Raw genomic sequence first — 9,075 nt, 5'->3', positions numbered from 1 at the left:
AACTACCGACCAATCCGGGCGCTTGGTTTCATCCTGCCAACCAATGAAACTACGGGATTCCCTCAGCTCACACTTTCCCACGCCACTGGCATATGACGTATAATGTCTGTGGCATCACGGGTGCCTTTCATTGGAAGCAAAAGTGATAAGGAAAATATTGATAGACAAGAGCGTAGCTAATCCTTTTTATAAAAAAAAGTTTGATTGATTCATCGTTGCTAATATCTTTCCTTTAAAACCAGTTTGAGTAATTATTGTTACTTTTCTTAAATGATGTGAGTCATTATTGTCACTTTTCTTAATTGAAATAGCTGGAGTACATTCTAAAGATACTTTTGGAAGCCACACTGCAGCCAGAAGGAATATTTTTGAGTACCTGCAGGAAGCTATATGGATTTATGACTGGTCCAATAAAGACTATATTTATTTCCCAGTAGACTGAAGATCAGAATAAATATCTAGAGAAAGTGTGGTGTATCAATTAGAGTCGCATTAAGAGCTGTTGAGACTAGGTTCAAAACCCACTCTGTCAAGGAAGTTTGCCGCCCATGCTGGGTGACTTCTCAGCCTAACCTAGCTCACAGAGTGGTGTGAAGATAAAAATGGAAGAGAGGAAAACGATGCAAACTGCTTGAGGTCTCCATTAGGAAGAAATGCAGGGGTATAAATGAAGTACATTAAAGTAAAGGTAAAGGTAGTCTCCTGTGCAAGCAGCAGTCGTTTCCGATTCTAGTTATTACACATGCACTTATTTACAATCTCTAATAAAATACAAACAAGGTAAACCCTCAACTGCATCTTTTCACCCAGCTCCCCAAATATACAGTTTTTAAAAGTCCTGCAAAATAACATGGAACTGCATTCTTTACGTACCACATCTCTGCAGGATTTATTTTTATTTTATTTATAGCCTGCCTTTCTCATTGATGCTCAAGAAGAATTGCAGATTTATACCCCGCCCTTCTCTCTGAATCAGAGACTCAGCGGCTTACAATCTCCTATATCTTCTCCCCCCCCAACAGACACCCTGTGAGGTGGGTGGGGCTGAGAGGGCTCTCACAGCAGCTGCCCTTTCAAGGACAACCTCTGCCAGAGCTAATGGCTAACCCAAAGCCATTCCAGCAGCTGCAAGTGGAGGAGTGGGGAATCAAACCCAGTTCTTCCACTTACTTAACCACTACACCAAACAAGGCCTATTACACTGCAAAACAATGCAATCAAAGAGTATGAGACAGCAATGCAACAGAGTTAGAAAAACAAAATTAGAAACAATGCAATGATATGTCAAGCAATGCAAAAAACAGAATTAGACAAAAATTTAATGCAGTAAGAGAATGTGCAGCAACCCAAGGGGATTGGAGCTAGCACTGGGGGGGCAATGAGGGGCAAGACCTCAACAGCAAGTTGAGGAGGACAGAAGGTGAAGCCTGATGGTGCAGGCAGTCATCCTATAGGAAGGGACATCCTAGTTTGGTACAGCTGGCTGATATGTGCTGCAGATGTAAGAGAGGAATGAATCCCATTAGGCTAAGGACAAATTGGGACCAACTGCCAGAGATGAGGAGGGCTGGCGTGAAAGGGCAGGGTCAGTTAATGAGCTGGGCACTTGAGGCATGGTGCAGCATAGTTGGGGGAAGCACCCAGAGATTGAAACAGTGCAAGGTGCATGTGTGGAATAGGATTATACATCTGGGAGTGCTGTGAACTACCGAGCATGACATGAGTCAAGTGCTGTTTGAACTTAGCTAACCCAATAAATACAAGAAGCAGATATTGAAGACTAACAGCACAATCCGGGGGGGGGGGGGAGAAAGTCTTTTGGGAGCAGACGAGCTGCTATGTGGGCGCAGAAGGGTTTGCACCGATGTACGACCGGCGCCGCCACAGTGGAGGGGAGTTATGTGGGGGGGGCCCGGCCGAGCACCGCTCCGCCTGAGGGCTGTGCCCGAGCGTGGGCGGAAGTGAGGCAGAGTGCAGCGTTCAGGCAGAGGAGGGGTGGAGTTGGGGGTGCAGCCAGGCTTAGGTGGCTTCCTGAGCAGTTTGGCTCATGACACCCCCCCCCAAAAGGCACGTTACACCTGCAAAAATAGCGGCGTGTCCCATAGGCACTTGTTGAAACCAAAAACAAAGGCCACCTCCACCGCTGCAGAAGCTCGCAAACCCCTTAGAGAGCGGCATGATTGCCTCACCAATCCCCTTGCACTTTGGCCTGGCGAGCCCCCTCCCCAGGGCCCAATCGCAGCCCCCCCTTCCTAGAAATACTTCCACTCTACCTCACACAACTCAGTTGTTAGGGACAGGTTCGCATGACAGGAAGATCTGCCAGCGAGCTCCCGGCCATACAGACTTAAAGTGAGGGACAGGCAGGCATGTTGGTGATGGGTTTTGCACCACGCCGTTGCTTTGACAGTATCTTGTGAGGGGGGAGAGAGAGGTCTCTCCCCTGGGACTAACTGCTCTTGTTTCCAGATCTCCACAGGTTCCGGGCTCCTGGAGGCTCTGCATGCGAGGTCTGTCGCCCATGGCTGGCTAAGTTCCACTGTCCCCCCCCCATCCTCCCCCTCCCCTTGCTCTCGACTGCTCAGTGTGCTAGCGTCTCTGGCACTTGAACCCGGCAGTGGGCTCCAGCAGGGGGCATTTGCTGAGCCCACTCCCCTGTGCTGCTGCCTGCTCCCTTCCCTTGGTCTGCCCTCTGCCGCATTCCCAACCCCTGGGGGAGGGGTGGCAGCTGCCCTGATGTGGGGAGGTGGGTCAGAGACTGTCCCTTTAAGAGAGGCCCAGCTGAAATGCAGCCTGCTCTTCCAGCTGCCACCCTGCACGTGCTCTTGATCTCAGTCTCAGTTTTGCAGGTGGAACTCCAACACAGAGGCTTCCGTGTGTGTTGCTCCACCGCCTCCCCACTCCCTCAGCTGCTTTTGCCTGGCGCTCCACCCACGGCAAGACTGCCCAGCGTGCTCCAGGGAGACTGTTGCACTCTGTTGTGGAAAAATAAAGTCTGAGCTGTGCCCTCTGTTGTCTCTCCTGCTTGGCATCTACTGCGCGTCCCCGGGGCAACCCCCCACTCTGTCAGTGGCCTCTCCGAGGGAATGCCTGGGTAGGCAGACTTGGTTCTTGGGTGGGGGATAGGCTATGAGCTGCCACACGGCTCCCCGCATGGCTGGACAGGGAAGGGGGGGCCGCTGAAGTGGATGCATGCCCAGCGGCTCACACTCTGAGTTCTGCGGCCGCCAGAGGTGTTCCTTGCACATAGCAGGGGGCAGCAGCAGGGCAACACCGGGGGTGGGGCTCCAAGGGGTGTCTTTCAGACTTGGTCTGGCCGCTCCCAGACACACATTCCAGCTGCTGTCTAGGACAGCGAACTCCTGCACTTGGCACTTCCTGCTTGTCCGCGCATGCCTCTGCCCACCTGCCTGCGTTGGCAGAGTCTGACAGGAGGGAGTGGGGGGACTAACAGCCTCTCAGGCACGGGCATCCGGCCCCCTTGCCCGGTCATGTGCAACGGGCTGGCCAATCCCGTGGTCCCACGTGAGCTTGCGCCTCCCCCACCCCTGCCTCAGCAGCGGACCAATGGCGTGCACCTGGGCGGAATCACCATGGCGATGGGTTCTCTCTCACTCATCGGGCCGCTCTTCTCCCTCCAAGTGTGGCCTAACGTCTCCCCTTTGGAAGCCAACGAGTAGCACCGTAGATCCGCCCGCGCCTGAGCAGCCGGCTGCCACATGTCTGGATTGGGCTGTAAGTCTCTTTATTTCCATGAAGCCCAGCTTGCTATGGGCACCCTTGCTGCAGATACTGTGTCTCCTCACGCCATCCCAAAATCCTGGGACATAATACAATAAACAAATGTGTATGTGGTATGGAGGCCTGCCCCTTTACTAAAAATGCCTTCTTGAACTATTCCATTTTACTGTAGTCCTTTTACCTTTTAAAGACTGCCTGGAACATGTCTGTTTTATATATTTTGCAGAATTACAGACGTTTGGGAGCCTTCCTGAACGTCTCATGCAAAATTGTGGAAGCACAGCAGATAATGCCCATGTATAAGCAGTGGAAGCTCTTAATCATTTGTAGGGTGGCACTCTCAGAAGGCTTTGCTTATATAAGCAAACCTGTTGTGGGGAAGCTTGGCTGGGGGGGTGGGGGGGAGAGGCAAATATGAGGGTCCAAGGCCATGCAACTTGTAATGTTACTGATTAATAAACACTTTACTTGCAAGAATGTCTCAGTCTCTTATGTTCAAAGACCAGAATCTTTTACTATATAGTTCATAATAAATGCAACTATCTTCTTGCATTCACAAAGTATACGAGCTGAAAAGTCACAAGTCACCCACTTGTTGATTGCAGCATATGTGCTACCAAACTTCTATGCAAATTAAAGGCAACATGTATCCTGGGTAGACAAAAGCACATTAAGAAATATTCAACTGATGTAATGCTTTTGATCATACAAAAATCACAAGAGGAAACTGTTAAGCTGGATAAGGCTATAGAAATGTTACAGACCACTATTAAAGAATCAGTAGTGGTTGATATGTTTGATGCATGTATGGCTGAACTTCTCAATACCATTAAGGATTTTAAGAATTAAAATAACTCAAAATGCATAAATTTAAAAGAGACACCAAAGATTATGAAAATTTAAGGGTGTACAGGCAGTATTCATCACCTAATCCCATAAGGCGAAAAAAAGTGTCCCAGTCAGATCTTATCATTTCAAATTCAGAAGGAGATACAGGGGAAGAATTGGATGGATATTCCAGTAATGAAGGTACCTCAAATATGTACATGAGACCTTTTTTTAGACAGAAAATCAAAGAAAAGGGCTCAGGAAGCAAATTCAAAATATGGATAATGAAAAACAGAATAGAAGATCTCGTGGTCTCTCTTCCCCAAAACTGTGGAAAACAGAGTGCTGAATTTTGGATTAGGATTTGCGCCTGCAGCAATTTATGATTCATTTGTTACCCGTGTGGATTTCTTTAAATTTATGCATTTATTGAAACTCAAAGTTACGCTTGGTGACAAGGATTTTCGTATGGTTAATAGATTTAAGCCTAAATCAGCATATATTCCTAATGTTAATGAGCCCTTATGGTTAGCTTTTGAAAAACTAGTACTCCACAACATTCAAGCAGCAGAATCTAGACCAGGGGTGTCAAGCATGAGGGCTCCATCAGGTCTGTGAGCAACTGGCTGTCATCTGCTTCCTTCTCCCTCTCTCTTGCTTCCTTGTGTGTAACATCTTGCTTTGCAAAGCTTACTCAATCAAACAGGAGGTATAGAGCAAAACCTCTATTTTTTCCATTGGCTAGGGCTCCTCCCTTGGGGAGGAAGTGGGGGAGGCATAACTTGCTTTGCCAGGCTCTCTCAATCACACAGAGCTACTGAGCCAAGCTGTCTTCTTTCTGTTGGCTGAGGCTCATCCCTTTCCTGGTTCCCTGGGGAAACCAGAGCCAGAGTCTCCTTTGCCCAGTTCCCTGGATCCCATGGGAGAAATAAAAAAAAAAAAACACCTTTAAGACCAACGAGTGTTAATGGTTTATGAATGTTTTAATTTTTTTTAATTAATTGTGTTTGTGTCCCTTATAAAGTTTATATCTCTGCTACCTAACCTTAAATAGGTATACACATGGCCCGGCCCAACAAGGTCATTTATGTCAGATCTGGTCCTCATAACAAATGAGTTCAACAACCCTGATCTAGACCATTGACACATAACTATAATCTAACAAAGAGTTTGTTTATTTATTTCTATCCCGCCCTCCCATAAGGCTCAGGGTGGGTTACAACAATTTAAAACAGTTAAAACAAATTTAAAATACACATGACACCATTTCAATACATGGAACATGCTCCCTGTTTAAAACTCTGCCACACAGCCAATCCAATCCTCAGACTGGGGGAGCAGGAAGGGGTTGGCGAAATTAAAACAGACCAAGGGACAAAGCCTCTAATCCTCCTGGGACTAAGGTCAAGAAAGTCACCCTTGCAATGTAGAGTGCATTGAAAGAAAGTAGCTGTAGCTGTAGCAAATGAGGGCTAAAAGTAATAGATTCAGACTGAAACCTTCCAAATTCAAGAACTCCACAATATATAAATAACTGTGCAGAAATAGTCAACAAAAAGAACACTAAACAATCAAGATAAAAACAACAAAGCTATAACTCTTTAAATTAAGTGTATTTATAAGCACTGGTTCAAGATCCAGATGATGCCAGTAAGACTAAATCCAATAGAGGTCCAAGAGGTTTCTGGTCAGTACTACCTACTCAAAGCAGTAAGTGTCCCAAAGTTAAATGCATTCCAGACACAGGGCAAAACTAGAATGAAGGATTTTTCCTGCATTGGCCTGATTCTAGTCAACCAATCAAATGTATAGCAAATGATGTCAGTTGACCAATCAAGTCTGTTGCTAACCAGGAGATCTGGTCAATCTGATAGGTTTGCCAATTAAACCAAATTACCTGCAGCTGCATTAGGTTCAACTGAACAAACACCTTTTCCCACACATAAACCCAGCCACTAACCAGATTGGATATACTTTCCTAGATTCTTCTACCCTTGAAACCGCCAAATCTAATGGGATGCCCAGTACCTGGGTTATCTACCATCTCCCTTATCTGAGTCTTTGGAGCTACAAGCAGTTTGAACTGTTTTGGAGAAAGAATCTTCCATTTTTCTAGGCCTCAGCCTGAACCACTTATTTGAATTCACCAAAAAACTGCTTAAAGGGACCAGTTTCTAGACACCCTGCCTTTCACTGCCTAACAAAGATGTCACAGGCTGATAATAGTCTCAGGGCCTGGGGTGTACTGACTTTGTATTGCTGCTGCAAGACTTTGCTGCTGTTTGTCTTGCTGCTGCAACTTGCTCCTTGCTGCCTTGTTATGCCACTAGGGAGTGCTGTGTTGCTGGACATAGATGTTAAACTTACAAAAATGTAGAACAAAGTTTAGAGTCCAGTGGAACCTTTAACACTTTGTTCTGTTGCCTCAGACCAAGACAGCTACCCACCTGTACAAAAATGTAGTTGTACTTATCTACTTCCAAGAGTTTGAATCTTAACATTTTAAAAAAAAAAGCAGGAGAAATTTCCACACTGTAGACTATAGCTAATTTTACAAAAGGACCCTCAAAATAGCAGTTTGCCTGGTCTGAAATATCATGGCAGTCATTGCTTACAGTCATTCTCTGATGTAATCTTACAGTGCCTAAGGCTGCAGTTTTAAGCACATTTCCTGGGAGTTGGCTCAACTCCACTCAGTAGGCTTTACTTCTGAGTAAATATTTGTAGGATTAGGCTGTTAAGCCTATTTAAATAATTGGACTTAGAAGAGTATAGCCCTGAGTAGTAATGCCCTGTAACTCTATCTGAAACAGCTCAGCAGCACAACCAATTCCAATGAATTCCATTGAACCACCAGGTCTGCAGACTTTTTAAAAAAGTGTCAGGGGAGGGACGGTGGCTCAGTGGTAGAGCATCAGCTTGGTAAGCAGAAGGTCCCAGGTTCAATCCCCAGCATCTCTGACTAAAAAGGGTCCAGGCAAATAGATGTGAAAAATCTCAGTTTGAGACCCTGGAGAGCCGCTGCTAGTCTGAGTAGACAATAATGACTTTAATGGACCAAGGGTCTGTCTGATTCAGTATAAGGCAGCTTCATATGTTCATATGTTGGTCAAACTATGTTTGATTTTGGCTTTTCCCTAGTCATTCTGTGCATGACAGTAACTTCTAGGGGAAATGAAAGGGGAATCATGCTTTTCTAGTAATCACCAGAAACACAATGGATTTCTTCAGTTTCTACTGCAGTTTTCCCCATGAGTGATGCCACATTATTCTAGCTGGCAACCATAGCCTGTATGGCCCAAGCCTGAAAAAGGCAGTTTTATTCAAATATAACATCAAACCATGGTTTGCCATTAGGAGAATGGCAATCCTGGAACTCTCATATTCTGTCCTCCTACTCCTCCCCTGACATAATTTGAGGACTGAAGTACTTCTGGTTTTCAACAAACCTCAGATTGGTGCCCTCTCCAAACAAAAAAAAAAACACAACGGTTTGCTTTATACCTCCATACCAGGTTTTACAACCAAACCTAGATCATAGCTACCCTGGAAGTCAATCTGGCACAGTACTGTTAAGGTTTGCTCATGCTGAGATATAACTCAGGTTTCAGGATGGATCAAGATGTACTTTATATGTATCCCAGAAGACAAGCCAATAAAGTTCACCTAACTAGGAATGCATTAGGAAGGATTGGTTCACTGAGGTACATAGACATTTACTAAACAAATACAGGTGTGTATGTGTATAAATCTGTACAGAAGACTACACAGCTGGGTGCTCATTGCCCTATTTCAATGTTGACTATAACCTGTATGATCTGTTTAATGAGTATTTGGCTGCACATTGAAACCAATGATATAGAATTTGTTTGAGAAAATGCATAACACTGCAGAAACCAAACCCATTGTCATTTACTAATTCCACTGGCTATTTAATAATGAACATTTTTAATTGAATGTTTTACAGCAATTTCTTCCATCTAAAATACAAGCTTTTCAACAGGTTGGCTGCCAGCATTAAAAGTTTAGACTTTTAACAGGTCTTATTAAAATGGCTACAGCAGCACTGCCCCCAATCTACACAGCAGGAGTGCTCAACCCTTTTGAATATGCAGGCAACTTTGGAATTCTGACACAGAGTGGTAGATGCAACAACACCATGGTTGTCAGTGCAGACTCAAAATGTTAAGGAATGAAATTATGGATAACACTAATAGTAATAACTCTTCAGGCAACACTTCAAGCAAAAGCTCTGTTAAACAAGGTGCTTTTAAAAATAAACATTTTTTAAAATATTTTCTTCCTTGCAAACTCCTTACCTTCAGCTATGCAATGAAGATCCTTATGTTTTGTTGCAGCTGCTGCTAAAGCAACTTGTTAAAAAATCTGCACAGCCAATAAAATAATCAATGGCCAGTCAGAAACCCTGCTGGACAAAAGCTCCATCTGATGCTGCCCACTTTCTTAAAACACTTGGAGAGCACTAGGGAAAGTGTTGCTAGGACA

Source organism: Heteronotia binoei, chromosome 4 (genome assembly GCF_032191835.1).
Source record: "Heteronotia binoei isolate CCM8104 ecotype False Entrance Well chromosome 4, APGP_CSIRO_Hbin_v1, whole genome shotgun sequence".
NCBI lineage: Eukaryota > Metazoa > Chordata > Lepidosauria > Squamata > Gekkonidae > Heteronotia > Heteronotia binoei.
Note: the sequence above shows the minus strand (reverse complement) of the source record.